This window comes from Rousettus aegyptiacus, unplaced genomic scaffold, assembly GCF_014176215.1.
Source record: "Rousettus aegyptiacus isolate mRouAeg1 unplaced genomic scaffold, mRouAeg1.p scaffold_m13_p_10, whole genome shotgun sequence".
Lineage (NCBI taxonomy): Eukaryota > Metazoa > Chordata > Mammalia > Chiroptera > Pteropodidae > Rousettus > Rousettus aegyptiacus.
In genome coordinates this window covers 58955095-58974014 of record NW_023416285.1, presented here as the reverse complement: position 1 = coordinate 58974014, position 18920 = coordinate 58955095, and the positions used below count along the sequence as shown (strand labels likewise).

The 18920-nt window shown below is 31.8% G+C and overlaps 1 protein-coding gene across 26 annotated transcripts in view; it reads left to right on the top strand.

Moving 5' to 3' along the window:
* The window catches only part of ADGRL3 (adhesion G protein-coupled receptor L3), a 713052-nt gene that overhangs the window by 218162 nt on the left and 475970 nt on the right, over positions 1-18920 (top strand). Inside the window, exons 6-7 of one of the 26 annotated variants that reach the window (XM_016153120.2) lie at positions 16925-17042; positions 18466-18588. The exons of 24 other annotated variants lie outside the window; for them this stretch is intronic. The gene's annotated coding sequence lies outside the window, so the exon portion shown is untranslated. The remainder of the gene's footprint in view (positions 1-16924; positions 17043-18465; positions 18589-18920) is intronic. One more of the 26 variants, XM_036226763.1, reaches the window with a different exon arrangement.

Genomic DNA, 18920 nt, shown 5'->3' with positions numbered 1-18920 from the left:
TTTGAGAGTTCTGATTTAGACTTAGTCAAGTATATTGGGCTGATTAACCAAGGCAGGTGTTTCTGTGATACCTTAGATAACCAGCCATTGTTCAGTGAATATATAATGGTTGTTGTATAGTACCTACTTCTTGGCAGAAGACAGAGAGCCAAAGCTAAATAACACAATCCCTACACCAAAGAGATTAAAGATTAGTCCCATTTGAGCCCATTCAGAGCTGTTTCAGTAACCCGATGCTCAGATGTTTGCTTTTTCCCACTTTCAGGGTGCTCAGTAGAAAAAGATGAGCCTCAGTTGTAGAGCTAATATTCGGAGCTGTTTCAGTAGCCTCATGCTCACATGTTTGCTTTTTCCCACTTTTAGAGTGTTTGGTAGAAAAAGATAAGCCTCAGTTGCAGAGCTAATACCATTCCTAAGGGGAATTAGATTAAAAGTAAAGTGACTGTAGAAAGAAAATGACAAAAAGAAGCAGGCATACCCCCTTCTAATTTTCCCCGTTTTTAGGTATTATTAAAGGGGAGGAGGAAAGGACGTGTATAATGACCTACAATATTCAGAACATACTTACACTAAAAATATATGTTTTTAATACGAAATTCAAATTTCACCTAGCATCCTGCATTTTTTACTTTAATCTAGCAATCCTATTTTAGGGTCACAGCACTCAAAACTTCATTAGTGACATATTGAAAAGAAAAAAAATGGTAGGAATATAAAAATGCCATAAATATGGTCCTTTATCTTGTAAAAGACGTCAATTTTGTTGTGGAACTGGTTATCAGCTTGTGAGTTATTGGGAGGAAGAATGGATATGAGGGTTATCTGAAATTGGATGGAAAATTCTAACATCAGATTAAAATGGGCATGATTCATATTCTATACAGTAAACTAAATACACTAGTAGAAATTTGAAGGTGTATTTATCCATTTTGTGTATTCCTCTGTAGCGTGGTTCAGTTGAGTGTAGCCATTTTTCTAAAAGGCTAGAGGTAATCTGTTACAATCACTCAACTCTAACTTTGGAAACATGAAAGCAGTTATAGACAGTACATACAAGAACTGGCATGGCTGTTAATAAAGTTTTATTTACAAAAACTGATCACCTGCCAGATTTGCATAGATTTGCAGACCAATGACATACTGTTTCCTCCCTACAAAATCTCATATAAGCAAATACCAAAGCTGCATTATGTTCAAATAGTTTGCCAAACACATCAATTTCTTTGGAACAAGTTTATGTTTTCAAAATAAGTCGCGGTTTATTCTTAAATTTGGCATGTTAAGATAAGGGGTACATGGGCATATAGCAAAGAGAGCGTAACAAATTAGGACTAATTAATGCTTGTCCTGTGATGTAAAGTTTTTAGCTGAGACATATTAATGAGGTTCACTTTCTCTGCTAAGAGATTTTCATGCTTTCATTTCTTTAAATTCTTATGTTCAACCTTTATTTTGCCCTGTTTACTCATATATTTTAAAATATTAATTTACTCCAGAAATCCAGTGCCCTATGGATTTAATTTAGATTTTTGCATGCATGCATAAACAAATTAATGAGAAGTTTGATTACATTGCATATGTAGACACAAACACACCCTCACACGCAAACACATACACACACATGCACATATATGTATGTGTGTATATATGTGCATGTGTGTGTATGTGTATATACATATAAATATATAAAGATGGAGGTAGGTAGAGAACAGTTCCTTTAAAAAGTGTGGTAGTGAACAGCACTCTTATTTAAAGTTTCGAATGCTCTAGAGTAGAAATTATCTCTAGTTTCCTTGTCAGTTTGTGTGACTGCAACTAAATCACCTTCTAATTATTTGACACCTCATTATCCCATTGTAAATTTTGCAGAACTTGCTTTCCTTCAACAATTCCAATTTTCATTTAAAAAACTATATTTTATTAATTTTCTTGCTGTCTCATATATTTTAATTTTTGAAACACTGAAATATCTATGAATACCCATATATATTCTCTTTTCTTTTCATGACTATGGCTGCACCACTGAGTTGACATGTACATCAGGGGAAATTATAATCTGCAAAAATTTGTGTTCTTGTTACTTAAATGTGTTTGGTCACACCTTCGGCCTCTATCAAAGGAAGGATAAACTAGACCCTTGTTGAGGCAAGTGTGCCATGATATCTCAGGAAATAGACGGAAAGGGTTATGGAAAAGAAGACAAGTGTCCAGAGAAGAGAATGTATGTTTCTCTGTGTCAAGAGGATGAATTGGAGAAAGAAGTAGCTACTTAGATGCTATTTCCCACGCATTAGTCACTAGCCTCATATAAGACAAATGCTCATATTTGAAACTTTGGAATAATTTGGCTGGTCAAATGGTCAAATGTCTATCTTATAGGGGGAACCTTGAGCTGTAGAAACAATGCATTAAAAAAAACTATTATGATGCTATGCAACACATACATAAGAGATAGCATTTTTCCCTCTAAACTCTAGCAATAATCTCTTATTTCAATACACTTGCTAAATGTAATGTGAAAAGCAAAGGAATAATCCAGCTAATTTGATAGAACATATTTTGTAGTTTTGATAATTATCAACATAAGGAATACAAATATTCCTCAAATTATTTTATATATATGTGTGTGTGTATATATACACACACACACACACATACACACATATATATACACACACACACATATATATATATGTGTGGATATATATATATATATGACACATTCTGGATATTGAGTGTTAATCTACATGTTCTTGTTTTACTCAAACATATGTTCTCTGAGTATATTCAAATCTTGGGGAAAATTACACTAAACGTTTATATGAGGGTCAGTCTCCAAAGTAAAACTATAAACTACAATTTCAAAGCCAACAGTCTCCCATATTTCCAGAATTATACTCTTTATTTATTTCCATTTCATATGGCAATTAGTACTTTTCTCCAGAGGCTGAAATTTCATACAGTTCTTAACTAGCAGTTTGGGGTTGGGGATGAAGGGGGAGACCTTGGCAGGGCACTGAGATGACTCAAAGTTTAGAGACCTAGTAACATGCTTTAAAAACTTTAATAGCATTAGATCCTATTGATCTAATTATCCATCCTTTAATTTTTGAAATGTCTAAAGTCAGCATCCATTAAGGTTGTATTTAAGGTGACATATTTAATTGTATCAAAAGCACTTCTTTATCAGAATTTTTTTATAGAATTAAAACTATTCAGTTATTTAAATGTAATCATGTGATCTTGTGTGAATTTTTATTTGTTTTAGAGTGTTTGCCAATATTAAGAGCTTAAGTACAATTGTTGAGGCTATTGCCTTTATTTTCCAGTTTTTTTGTAGTATGACATATTAGGGAGCCCTGATTTATAGTTCTTTTGACTGGTTTATAAGCCTTGATGATACTGTCTGGATATGAGTAAATTTCTCTCTTTACTTGAGTTCTGAGAACTTGCTATATAATATCCTTTGGAAAGATTTATTTCTGAGACATTTGATTTATTTCAGATATATAGTATTTAAACTGAAATAGGAAAAAAAATTTAAACTCCTATTGCCGAATAATAGTAACCACTTGAGTCTCAATACTTCTATTAAATAGTAGGTGCAATGGAACAAACTGATTTAGGGGTTTTAATAGAACTTAGTTTCTTTCTTGGCAAACTAACTGAATGATAATCACATTGATTTTCTCATTAATAATGTTTTTATTAATATTTGATATTTTGCCTCTAAATATTTTGACAGGTCACTATAATTCTGTATAAGCTTTAAAATATTTCCAGATTTAATGATGATTGATTTCTGACCTGAGAGAACGTTCCAATTGAATTGAATATTGGTGCAAAAGTCCTCATTATATCAAATTATTTGTCTTTTTTGAAACATCCATTGTCATCCTCACAAAATATTGTGTGGAGAAGTTCACACATACAATTCTGTACTATGTATGATACACAATAATTTGAGATTAAATAATTTAGCATGGACATACTTATGTTCTGACACATTCATGCGCCTATTGCTTTCTTTTAGCTCTCTGCTAGGGAAGCAATAAATAGCCAGGCTCTAACAGGCTTCCCCCTGTAGTCTTTGTAGTTACAAAAATTACTTTAGGCTAACAACTCTCTAAATCATTGCAGCATATTTTGCAACAGGTACTAAAAAGGAGTTAAACATAAAAGAAAAGAAAAAGTAAAAACCCCATTGTTGAAAAACAGTTACTACTGGGGTAATTTTTTCCATTCCTTCTCCCAAACCCCTACCCATATAGATGCCACCATTTCTTAAGTAATAGTGGGGTAAATTTTTGTGAAAATGTGTCTGTATTTTACAGCCAGGCATATGAATACCAAGTAGCTCAGCTTCAGCAGTTGTTTTCCTGAGTTTGTAGCTTTCGTGCATCATCACGAGGGTGCAGCTGGAATACCAGTACCATAGAGCTAGAGAGGGATTTGCTTTTGTCAAATCATCAGAAGGGAACCATTTTTCTCTAAAAGCCTTTTTCTGTTATATACAGGATGATTAGAATTTAGATAAGATTTAACTTTATCAAAATCTTAACCTCAACTGAGTTAAAATTATTTTAATTTGTTCAAAATAACAGTGTCTTATGAATCTGCATGATTCAAATAGTGGGGAGGGAGAACTGAGACCCTTGTAATAGAGGCCGGAAATAGGACTAGGATTGTTATTACCAATTGTGAGAAGTCATTGTTTCTTGTTTACTGGACTAAATAATAAAGGCTGTGTTACGGTGGCTGGCATAAAGAGAGAGGATTTTTTTTTTAGGAGAGCCTACACTGCACACTCATCCAGGAAAAAAAGGGTATCTAACTTCTCTACTTTAGTCATTAATTGTCAGCACAACTATCGCTTTGTACTGACAGAGCTCCCCATTTCTCAAGTACTAGGTAAAACAAAAGATAAAAGTTATTAAATTATATATAAAAAGTTATAATTATACTCTTCTTTGTGTCCCTTGATCCAGAGTTCTGCACCATACGCTCTACAGGGCTGGACTTTGTCATGGTTGTAACTCCGTGCTCACTCCAGGGAGCATTAGAGTATTGGAATATTCTCCGTTCTTAATGGGAGGTTCAGCTACCCTTATATCTGACTGACTCCTATTCAGTCCTCAGATCTTAGAAGGACAGGATTGCCTTATGGTTTTGAGTTTCGGCTTGGAGTCACCATGCCTGATTTGAAACACTTTTTGCCACTGTGTGACTTTGTGAACAGTGATGTCTTCTAGGAAAATTACTTGTTTTGTGTCTCAGTTCTTGCATCTATAAAAGAGAAGATTTAAAAAGTGTATAAATTATTTATTGTGAGGATTAAATGAATTAACATTTGTCACATGTTTTGAACAGAGCTAAGCAAATAGTGGGTGTTCAGCCTGGAGAAGTCTTTCCTAAATAAGACTTCTATAAGCTCTCACAGTCCTATAGATTTCTATTTAAAAGCATTGGTTAAGAGTCACAATTTTATTGTGTGTGTGTGTGTGTGTGTGTGTGTGTGTGTGTGTGTGTGTGTGAGAGAGAGAGAGAGAGAGAGAGAGAGAGAGAGAAAGGTCTACTTTCTTCATTTGAAACCTATGCAGTTGAACATTTCAAATATTGTTTTATATTAAAACTTGGTCTTTTTATCATCCTAATAACACTTATCCCTTGTAAAATATTCTTAGTCACTCTTCTGAAGTTAATTCGGATAGGAAAAAAGAACAGATTTGGCCATATGAATCTTCTAAGTTATAAATATTATCCATTTTCAAAGTCATTTATAGTTTACATTATAAAAATATTGCCCGAAATACAAATGTCAAGAGAATATATTGTATGGAAATTCATTTAGGGACAGTTGTGGATGATTTGTTTGAGAAGTCATATATAACTTCAAGGCCCCTCGAAAGGAAAAGAAGATAATATTTTTTATCATACTTTGTGCCCCAATAAGAATTAATTTTATCATGATTTTTTTAAAGAATACTCTAAATCAATTTATATGCTTTTTAAAAGGATGCTTTATTTTTTTTATTATTGATAATATACACCAAATAGGTAAGGCTAATTTAAGTTCAACATTTCCTTTTTAATTACTTTGTTTATATTTCACACTTATAGACAGTACATCATAGTAAGATTATAGACAGCTGAGAGGAAGTATTTTTTTTTAATCAGGAAAAGTAATTTTTAAAAAGGGCTAAGGAGGATAAACTTGATCCCAAGTATCTTCTGAGGCAGATTCATTTTTTAAAGAATATGTTGAATTTTAGGATTTCAAAACTGATTATCTTAAAGTTATGTGGGATCCCATACCTTTTAGAGAATTATACTATATTCCCAGAGTAGGAATAACTGAATGTAAAGGGCATTATATTAAAACAGTAAAGTAATAACTGAAACTAATAATAGAACCTATAAAACAGGATAGTGTTTGTGTGGTTAACAAAAGCATTTGGATTATAGTGATTTATTGGAATTGCAGAAGTGGTCAATGTAGGTATTATTTAACAGAGTTTTTCCTAGTTCTGTGCATTCTTGTAAGATTTCGATACCTATTCTAAGGACTCAAATGTTATGATCAAAGTATCAGAAGGAAACTATCAGATATATTTGAGAAACAGTAAACAGTAAACCAGTTAGCACAATGTGGTTTTCTTCGAGCACTCAATTCAGAATTTTTAACATATCCTTGGTTTACTGTTATGTTTAAGACATTAGTTATGGGGTATTGATTAATAGAAAAACATGGTCCATGTCATAGTGTTGGAAGGACGAAGGAATAGAACAATACGAAATAACTTGGAACAGAGATACTTGAACTATTACAATAGTGTTGGGATAAGATGTTGTTTTATCTTTGCTGCATGAGAATAAATACTCCAAAACTACCATGCTAAAACAAGCATTATATCCTAATTTATATGGGTCATGAACCTGAGTGTTACTTAGGTGAGTACTTCTGATCTGTGTCTCTTATGAGTTGCCATGGAGCTGATGGCCAGAGCCACAGTCTCCTTTGAAGGTTCAACTGAAGAAGAATCCATTTTCAAGTTTACTCCCTGGGCCTCTCTAGAGTTTCATCTTCACATGGATCCCTCCAGAGTGAGCCATAAAAAATACATAGTACATAAGATGAAAGCCTCAGTCTTTTGATTATCTAATCTCAGAAATAACATCTTATCACTTCTACCATATTCTCTTTATTAGAAGTGAGTCGTAAGTCCAGTCCAACCTCAAGAGGAATAGATTACACAAGAGTGTGGGTACCTGCTGACAAGAAACATCAATGCCCATCTTACAGCTGCTGAGCAGAAGTATAGATTTGGTAGAAGTTGAAAGAAAGAACTATTTGACAAAAATATTGATAAACTTTGGAGAAATAGCTCTAAATAGTCACCATAGCTCTGTGTCTAATTCAAGATATGACCTTTAGAGAACTTTCCTCATTTAGTCTATAGGTTTTTCATTTGCAAAGTGAAATGCTGGGCTCAATTATGCCTCAGTTTTCTTTATTATTTAGTAGTATCTCCTTTTATCCCTTGCATCTGATAGAATTTTAGGATACAAGGAATTTGGGTACAAATAAGTAAATTGAAAACTATGTGTTTCAATTGGTGTTACAAGTAAATAAATTGAAAACTATGAAAAGGCTATTATATTTAATAGTTACAATAAGGTTCTTAAACTTTTTGAAATAATTTTCAGTGAGTGAAGGAGACAGAACCTGCACTAGAAGTGGTTACAGATTGAAGTGGCAGTGAGGTAATAGAGCCTACATTTATTCATTGCTCTATTGAGAATTTTGGTAGCGAAATGAAAAAAGACACCTACTTGTATGTGTTTTAGTGTATGTATGTCTTTTTTATTTTCTTTTTTGTTTTTCTCTTTTCTTTCCTCTCCTTTCCTCTCCTCTCCTCTTTTTCCTTTTCTTTTTTTTCTCTTCTTTTCTGTTCTTAGTATGAGAAACATTGGTATATATCTGAGAAAGAGACCAGGGGGAAAAAGGGAGCTTCAGTCTTATTCACATTTTACCTTTGTTACTTTGTACAATACCTGGAGCAAAGCAAACAGAGAAAGGGTCTGGTAAATGAATGAAAGGAGCTTTTTCTCCTTTGATCATCGGAGGTGGGGAATATGTGATTCAGTAAGCTCTAGATTGAGACTGCCTAGATTGAACAATGGCTCCAGCATTTATTTGTTTGGTGACATGTATTTGAGCAAGTTCATTAAAGTTTTGTGTCTCAATTTTTCTATATGTAAAGTGGGTATAATTCCACACTGTACAAGAAATGAATGAGGAGAAGAAAAAAAAAACAACAACAAAACATCCATGGTGTTTAGCACAGGGTATAAGAGTTTAATACAGTTTAATACATAGTTTTATTCAGGAAAAAAGATTATTCAAGAAATTTTCTTTGACCTAACCATCTCTAATTTCTCTGTTATCTGGAATCTTAATCATTGGCTTGCTTTATCACAATTTAGTGAAGCAGTTTATTAACCTATTAGATGCTTAGCCTTATGCTAGTTGATGAGAACATTTAAAAAAAAAATGAATAAAACATGACCTTGCCTATTTGGCCCTTTTGTTCAAGAGGAGATATATATACATGAATAAATGAGAGTAATAAAGTATTCTTGATAGAATTCTATGATTCTGTCAAGAATTGTGAATAGGCATTTTGAGGAATTGTCAGAAAAATCTTTGCGGGGGCGGGGAGGAATCCATGAATATTATAGGCTTATTTTTTGATGGGAAGAGATTAACAAATGGATTAGTGATATAGATGATTAGGGAGTTTCTGCAGTATGTATTTACAATACAGCCGGCAGTACAAGAGTAAGTTTCGGAGTATAATAATAATGTAAGACAACTTGTATAATCCCTCTGAAATATTCAGATGTAGTCTTGGCATGTAGGTACAAGGGTCGTATATGAATAACCTTTAAATAGTGAAAATAAAAGAATGTGAACAAGATCCTGCCATCTTTTGTGAATGAAAGTGAAAAAAATCAATTTGAATCTTTCTTGTGAGAGGCTTTGGTCTGCTTCTCTACCATGCGAAGTTCTAAAAGTTAAGTATATTTAAAAAATAAGTATCCCTGTGTGTTATGAAAACTGGAACTTCAAAGACACTGAGATAATTTATTTATTTACATTCTTTGTTGAATACAGGGCTGTTACAGAATATTATTAGTTGGTAACTTCAGAGAATCAAAGTGATATTATCATTGCTGTAAAGTGCTGATTTTTTTTTTTTTAGGAAGAACAAATAAAAATCTTCATTTGTCTAATGAGAAGAAACAGTAGAAACACTTCAAATAGAAAAATAAACAAAAAATGATAAATGTCCTCCTTGTTTTCCTTAAACAGGAATGAATATAACCGCATCAGTACCATCATAGATTTTATTAACAGGAAAAGACTTATATACCTCATTGCTTTAACATTAAGGAATTACCAGCCCTTTAGTATCTAAAGCATAAATATATTTCACACGGGTGTTATTATGTTTCACCTATTTATCCAAATGTAGTGTACCTCCTCCAAAAATAAATTATTTTTCCCAACAAGAGTTTGTTGCTGATTAAATTAATGTAAATTACTGGCTAACTCTCATTAAATCACTATTGCCCGATCTTTTAAAGTTACAGTTTTAATTTAAAATGACTAATCTCTCACCAAAGAATGTGTGTACTTTATAACAATCAATTCGACTATTTTAGACTACTAACCTAACAAACTGTTTTAGATTGTGGAGGAAAAATGTGAAATAAATATCTTCCCTAAATAAATATCTGCTCTAATTAAACATTCCGAACAGAGTTTTCACAAGATAGGACATTTCTTAAAGCTTCTTTGTTTAGCACTGACTTGTTTTACTATAGTATTTATTGCATGTTACATATCATAGGGCCCCTTTGTTCTCTGTAAAAAATAATTACGGTGTATGGAATCATGAAATTTTAAGCATATTTTATCTGAATCTGAAGGGGATGAAATAAGCTGAAATGCCATTAACAAAACTATTATGTTACCTCAACTGAGACAAAAGGAAAATACTCCATTCTGGTTGAATTCAGAGCTCATTTCCAAAAGTGACACAGATTTATAGTTTCTTTTCTGTCAGTCCAACTTAGTCCCCAGAGTACTACATCTTTCTTGAAGTACATAAACCCTTAGTGCTAATGGCAAGATATTTTCTATAAAAGTGTATTTATAGATGGATTTGGGAAATGTTAGTAAAGCCACTCTGATTTTTTGAAACAGTGATGAATTATCACTGCTAAGTGTGGCTCTTGATTAATATTCATAAAATACATCTTACAGTTTCTTTATTTAATAAAAATACCTGGCAAGATATTGTGTTAACTGCTATGACTATAGAGGTTCTACAGGAGCCTTGGTAATATTTCAAAGATTTAAACTTCAATTTAAAAATATTAAATCAGGGATAACTGAAACTTCCAAATTCTGTTGCCTCAGTAGATTTATAGACTGTGTGCATTTAGTGTTGAAATCTATAGACATCATCTTATTCATTGTGAAGCAAATCCATAGATCATGTACTGATAAAAAATAATGACAACCTTTAATTTCAAAAAGTTCATATTACATATTTGTTAAGAATTTAGACTTTACTCCTAAAATATGAAATGACTTTTCAAAAAATGTGGGTTTATTAGCAGTATTACATTCTGTGGCCCTGAGTCACATTTTTGGGCTGTGCTCAGGTCATAAGACTTCTCATATTTATCATTGTATTTAAAAGTTAGATTTTCTGTTGCGAAGCTGCCATACTATTCTGTCTTATGGCTAATTCCTTCCTACTTATTATTTCTATAATCAATTATTTAACAAATAATCATGTGTATCAAAGTTTATAAGGGTAATTATTATTGCCAGGACTCTTCTATTCCACCTCCTAGTTTTCACTTTGTTTTTTAAAGGACTTGAACTTAATTCATTTGAAAACACCAAAGAAATATTTAGAAATAAAGATATTACCCAAATCTTACTCTTTGTGGTTTGAAAAAGTATTATGGAGAAATATGTCTGATATTTAATTTAAAAAAAATCTGTATTTCAGTTTTTCAATTAATTTTGGGGTTTGTTACATCTAAACTAATTTTAACTACAGTGTGGGACTCTATATAAATAAAATAAAATCAAAAAAGTCAACTGCACCACAAAAATTAATGAGATTCCACATTATTCTATTAAAATGTTCATGGCTGAAATTTTCATTCGAGCAATAGTCAAGCTTTGATGTGGTGGTAATTTCTGTTTTCTTATTAAGCTATAGTAGTAATTGATTTTTTAAATGATGATATTTGATTTAAGAGAGCAATGATCCACATCAAAATTTACAAAAAATAGTTGAACCAAAAAGTGGTTCTATTTTTTCATAAAGGTATTAACATTCCATGAATCAGTAAATTCTCTGGACGAAAGTGCTTGCTGCTAAAATATGTGGAAACAAGAATTTAAACTGTACTTTAGCTCTTTTCAATCAAAAAGTTATTCCCCCACTGTATTTTATAATTTCTTCACTTTCTCTTAGACATTTGGCAAATGTGTCTGAGCAGTAAGAAGTGTGTATAGGGCAAGGATTCAGAGAGCTTAGGAAAGTATGTAACATATTTTCCTCACTTGGTTTAGGAATTTAAGAGTCTGTGTATAATTGAAAATTTCTTGGAATGTATTTTGGGATTGGAGTCAGTACATTCTGCCATAATAATATGATCCCTTATTATTTTAAAAAGCTTTAATTATTTTGAGACAAAAATTTATTTATACTAGAGAATTTGTAAAAAAAAAAAAAAAACTAGTCAGCTTTTAATGTTTAATGCATTACACTGCCCCCACCCCCAGCTTTTTCTTTTTTTTTCTTTTTTTTTAAAAAGGGCTTGAAATAGATGAGTTTGAGTTTTCCTTAGTTCTGGCACATGATAATTACCCAAATATGGAGTTTTTACTTTTTACATATATTAAACTATTTCAGTTAATTTTTCCATGAAATGTCTTAAGAGACTCATGTTTCATTTTTATTTCCTTATGAATTTGCTTGAAGAATAGAACATAAAATAATAATCACTTCATTTAGAACAGAATCTCCCAAAGTCAATAAAACATTGATCTATGTCAGAATAATTTTTATAGGTGTCTGGGGTGAACTTTATGCTAAAAAAGATTAATGCTACATTTCTTTCCAGAGAATTTTGTATCTTCTGTTTAATTTTAAGATACACAAGCTGACATTGAGATATGTATTTGTATGAAAGCATTTGCATTGATATCAGGGTGATTCTGGTAATAGTGTTAGTGAAGCTTTGCTTTCTTGGAGGGAACACTGTGAGCCAACAAAGCAAAAGAGAAAGAAAAAAGAAAGAAAAGAAAACTTAGCAGGGTCATGTCTGGAGTAGCTAATGGATGCTTTTGGTTTAATGATGTCTGAAATGTATTTTGTAATGCTCCTTAGAATTCAAAGAAACTTTTCCATTACATTAACTGTTTTAATCACTGAGAACACTGAAATTCTCCAGACTGCCAATCACATTTCTTTTTGGCCTCTGCTATATTTTCATATCCAAATCTGAAAAAAAAAAAAAAAATTGGCAAATTGCTTATGGAGCTTTTTGACTCTATTTGAGATATTAAAGATCATCATTACATCTATTTCTTGGATCCTTCTTTTTTATATATCCTTGCTTGTTATGTCTTGTCTTGTTGATAATAGCCATTCTAACAGGTTTAGGTGATATCTTGTTGTAGTTTTGATTTGCATTTCCTGGGTGATTATCAAGATTGACCATCTATTTATGTACCTGCTAGCTATCTATGTATCTTCTTTAGGAAAATGTCTAGTTAGATCCTCTGCCCATTTTTTAATTGAATTGTTTGTTTTGTTTCGCTTTCACCTTATATGTATTTATGTATTTCGGATATTATCCTCATAAGATAAATAACTTCCAAATATTTTTCTTTGATTGCCTTTTCATTTTGTTGATGATTTCTTTTTCTGTGCAGAAGCTTTTCAGTTTGATGTAGTCCCACTTGTTGATTTTGTTATTTTTGCCTTTTCTTTTAGTGTCAAATCCAAAAAATCTTCACCAAGCCCTATGTAAAGGAGCTTACCACCTATACTTTCATCCAGGAGTTTTATGGTTTCAGGTCCTACATTCAAGTCTTCAATTCAATTCAGTTAATTTTTGTGTATGGTATTAAATAGTGACCCAGTTTCATTCTTTTGCCTGTTGCTGTACAGTTTTCCCAGCACAACTTATTGAAGAGCCTGTTCTTTTTCATTGAATATTCTTGGCTCCATCATCATAAATTATTTGACCATATATATGTGGGTATATTTCTGGGCTCTCAATTCTGGTCCATTTATCTGTCTTTCTGTTTTTATTCTTATACCCTACTGTTTTGATTACTGTATTTCTATGATATATTTTGAAATCCAGGCATGTAAAACCTCTAGCTTTTTTCTTATTTCTCAAGATTGCTTTGGCTATTCATGGTCTTTTGTGATTCCATACAAATTTTAGAATTGTTTCTTCTGGTTCTGAGAAAAATGGCATAAGAATTTTGATAGAAATTACATTGAATCTGTACATTGATCTGTGTAGTAAAGACATTTTAACAATATTAATTTTTCCAATCCATGACCATGGATTATCTTTCCATTTATTATCTTTCCTGTTTTTTTTTTCAATTTATCTTATCAATGTCTTAAATTTTTCAGTACACAGGTCTTTCACTTCCTTGGTTAAATTTATTCCTATATATTTTATACTTACCATTTGATGTAATTGCAAATGACATTGTTTTCTTAGTTCCTCTTTCTGATAGTTTGTTATTGGTGTATGAAAATGAAACAATAATAATAAAAAAAAGGGACAGTAATCAGAACAACATGGTATTGGCAGAAAAACAGACACACATGTCCATGGAATAGAATTGACAGCCCAGAAATAAACCCACATGTATATGGGCAAATAATTTTTGACATAAGAGAGAAATATGCAATGGAGAAAAGAAAGCCTATTCAATAAATAGTGCTGGAAAAACTGGAAAGCCACATGTAATAGAATGAAACTAGACTATTATTTGTCACCATATACCAAAATTAACTCAAAACAGATCAACGATCTAAATATAACACCCAAAACAATAAATTACATAGAAGGAAACAAGTACTAAATTCATGAACCTTGGATTTAGAGTGAGTTTTATGTATTGGATCTCAAAGGCAAAGGAAGTAAAAGCAAGAATAAATGAATGGGATATGTCAAACTAAAAAGCTTCTGAACAGCAAAAGAAACCAATGACAAAACAAAGAGGCAACCACTAGATGGGAGAAGATATTTGCAAACAGTCCCCCCTATAAGGAGTTAATATCCAAAATATATAAAGAACTCATACAATTCAACAACAAAAAATCAAACAATTCAATTAAAAAATGTGCAGAAGATCTAAACAGACATTTCTCCCAAGAAGACATACAAACAGCCAACAGACATATAAAAAGATGCTCAACTTTATTACTATTGGGAAAATGCAAATTAATAGCACAATGAGATACTACCTTATACTTATTAGAATGGTTATCATCAACAGGACAAGTAATAACAAGTGTGAGAGAGGAAGTGGGGAAATGAAATCCTCACACACTGCTAGTGAGACTGCAAATTGGTACACCACTATGAAAAACAGTATGGAGGTTCCTCAAAAAAATTAAATATAGAATTACTGTATGACGCAGTAATTTTTCTTTTGGGTATTGAAAATATTTATACATAAAGATATATACACCCCAATGTCTATAGCAACTTTATTCACAGGGCCAAGACATGAGAACAACCAAAGGGTTCTGCTATTTATGACAACGTGGATAGATCTTGAGATTGTCATGTTAAGCAAAATAAGTCAAACAGAAAAAGTTGAGAACTGTATGGTTTCACTTATATGTGGTATATAAAACTGAAAGCGATAAATGAACATGACAAACAGACTCATGGACATGGACAATAGCTTAGTGGTTATCAGAGGAAAGGGGGAAGGGGGTGTTTGTTAACAGTAAAGAGGGTCAAAAATATGGTAGCAGAAGGAAATTTAACTTAGGATTGTGAACACACAATGTAATATCCGTGCCATATGACCTATTATTGAATTGTACACTTGAAACCTATATGATTTTATCAACCACTGTCACCCTAATAAATTTAATAAAAATATATATTCCCTGAAAAAATGCAACAAATTTCTATATATTGATTTTGTATCCTGTGTAACTTTGCTGAATTCATTTCTTAGTTTACAGTTTTTTTTTGATATTCTTTAGGATTTTTTACATATGGTATGTCATCTGCAAATATTGACAGTTTTATTTCTTTTTTCCCATATTATATGCCATTTTTTTTTCTTGCCTAATTTTTTTTCTTGCCTATTTTCTTGCTTTGGCTGGGACTTCCAATACTATGTTGAATGTAAGTGGTGAAAGTAGGTATCCTTGTCTTGTTCTTTGAGCTTTCCACCTTTCGGTGTGATGTTAGCTATGGGCTTGTCACCTATGGCTTTATTAATGTTGGTGTATGTTCCCTGTATACCTACTCTGTTGAGAGTTTTTATCTTAAATTTTGAATTTTATCAAGTGCTCTACCTGCATCTCTTGAGATGGTTTTATGATTTTTATCTTTCATTTTATTAATGTGCTATATCATTGTTGATTGCTTTGTGGTTGTTTAACCATCCTGACATCCCTGGAATAAACAGTTGATCATGGCATGCGATCCTTTTAATATATTGTTTAATTTGGTTTGCTAATTTTTTGAGGATTTTTACATCTATAGTCATCAAAAATTTTGCCTATGAGTTTTCTTTATTATGATATCCTTGTCTGCTTTTGTATCACGGTTATACTGGCCTCATATTATTAGTTTGGGAGTTATTCCTTTGATTCTATTTTTTGGAAGAGTTTGACAAGGATTGGTATTAATTCTTTGAATGTTTGGTAGAATTTACCACTGGACTTTGTTCACAGGGAGTTTTTAAATTACTAATTAAATGTCCTTAGTAATTGGTCTATTCAGATTTTCTATTTCTTCACCATGCAGTACTGGCAGGTTTTACGTTTTCAAAAATTTACCCATTTCTTCTAGCTTGTTCAATTTATTGGTCTATAATTGTTCTTATTAGTCTCTCATGATCCTTTGGACTTATGTGGTAGGAGTTTTAATGTTTCCTCTTTAATTTCTGATTTTATTTATTTGAGCTCTCTTTCCCTACCCCTACCCACCTTGATTCATCTAGCTAAAGGTTTTTAGCAATTTTGTTTACCTTTTGAAAGAACCAACTACTGATTTTGTTGATTTTTTTCCATTGTCTTTTTAGTCTCTATTTTATTTACTCTGCAGTGATCCTTATTATTTTCCTTCTATTAACTTTGGGATTTGTTCTTATCCTAGACCTTCATGTGTGTAGTATTATTAATTTTATGTCATAGTGAATTATTCTAAAATACATTAACTTATTTGCTGAACAGTTTTTAATGGCCAATTTGATATTTTATACATAATTATAAATTAAAAATATGCCTAACACACTTCTAATAATATCCTGGCTGTGGCAATGAACAGTCATTTATTTCAGACAACTAGAGTCTGAAATGGTATAATTGTCAATAATCTAATTAGTGTATTCTAGTCAGCTCAGTAATGGGATTTAATCAACTTAAATAATTTCATTCATTTATTCATTCTAACCAAAATTACCTACTAATTGCAAATTTTTATTTGTATAATGAATATATAAATGAATACCAAGAAAAAGCAAAGAAAAGAAAGAAAGGTAATATGATCCTCTATAAATAGCACATACTGATTGATGATGCGACTGTATAGGACTTGGTTTTCTCAGCCTCCTCAGGTTTGATGGGGGAGCTGAAGGAAGACGAGCTTTGGATTATCCAACTTTAAAAGGCCGACAACACCCACTGTAAATGTACATGTCCTTCATATGGGCAAAAGTGTTGCAGGTAGGATAAAATGAGAATTATGATGAAAAACCATTAAATAAAATTAATTCATGGACACATTAATGTTAGGAATGTTTGGGATTTATATATTAAGTAGATTCCCTTATCAAGACCATGGGAAAGTTTGAGTAAAGTATGTTTATCTATGCTTTATTTTAAATCACTTATTAGAATATACATTAAATGTATTGCAGAGGAACAAGAAACAACCCTTATCAAAAGGCCACTATTTTCATTGACTAATCTTAAATTATTTATCAAAAAATAATTATCCTCCCTTTCACCTAAAATAATTATCTTCCCTTTATTTTAACATTTTTAGAAAATACTAAACCCTGCTTTTAAACTGTTATGCTTCATGCATAGCATTAAAAAAATCATTGGTATATTAGTACTTCATAAAAGCAAGACTATTTTCTTCTTGTATGCAGTGGTCTCGAGATTTTCAGAGAGCACCTAATTTTTTTAAACCACTTAAAAATAACCCAATGTCTAAAATGCAGAGAGAATGGGCATGGTTCCTTAGTGTACTGGTTAGCATGTCTGCTTTACATGCAGAAGGTCCTGGGTTCATGCCTCAGTGGAGCCACAATCCTTAGTCTGTGGCCCTGCCAACTTGAACAAGCCCAATGCCTGATCTCAGAAGCTAAGCAGGGTTGGTTGGGCCTGTTTAGTACTTGGATGGGAGACCACCTAGAAAGACCAGGTGCTATAGGCATAACTCATAGATTTTGCATTGTAGGGAATTATTGACTTTGGCTCTTTATGTACCATCGTTATGAAGTAGATTATGAGAATATTTAAATAAAACGTTAGCTTAAAAAGATCCAGATAGACATTATGTATAATAATCTGCTACCTTGGCTGTTTCTGATGGATTTTCCATCACAGTCAACCTGTGTTTCCTTTATTTATATCTAGAGCCAAGTGTTAGACAATGACACTATATATCTTTTTGTACAATTTGCCAATTTTGGGTACTTTAGAACCTATGTTCTCCTGAATTGTCCTTGTGAATCTCCATTCTGCAGAGAAAGGACTGAACAAAGAAGTGATTTATGTACTGAAACATCAATGTAATTCTTAAACTACATATCTCAAAGATATTTTTATCAAAGGAAAGAAAAAGGTATTTTGTGGGGATGAACACAATGGTATCTTTTAAATAAATAGAGCCATTAAGCTATTTTAGATTTCTTAATTATTAAGAAAATAAAAATTCATGGAAAACATTTCTTACAGGCATTTACCTTAAATAATAATCTTTGCCAATAATTCTGGACAGCTATTTTTATGTTGTATTTTTCAAGTTTCTTTATGCATTTCAGTTGCATAATCTCTATTTAGAATGGTTTGTGATATGACCTTAATTCATTTAAATATAACTTGGAGATAACTATACAATGTATTTTATATCCTAAAGGGAAATGAAAAACAGTCACCTATGGAATATGTGTTGCTCAAATCAGTGAGATGATTTCATTGAATTTTCTGGTTTTTGAGCACTTGATAAAGATTGGACACAGTGCAAAGACCTCTAAATGAGGTATGTATCCTTGTTTTTGTGGGTAGTTTTTCATACCCTTTCACATTTTCAATGAGGCTATTCTTTATCAAGTATTTTACTTCCCATTTGCCAAATCTTTCTTTGGTTACCAGTTGTTCTAGTTAAGTCAGTATATTTGATCGGTCTAATTATTTCTCTACTTAAGAAAATGTATTATTTGTTTATATATCTTTAGAAGTCATTCATTGTAACTTTTCAAATGACAAGTTTTTGACATTATTTAATGAGATGCTATTATTTTTACTATTATAAAATATACAAAATATATAGATGATACACAGAGAAAAATCAATTGACTAATGATAGCTTTG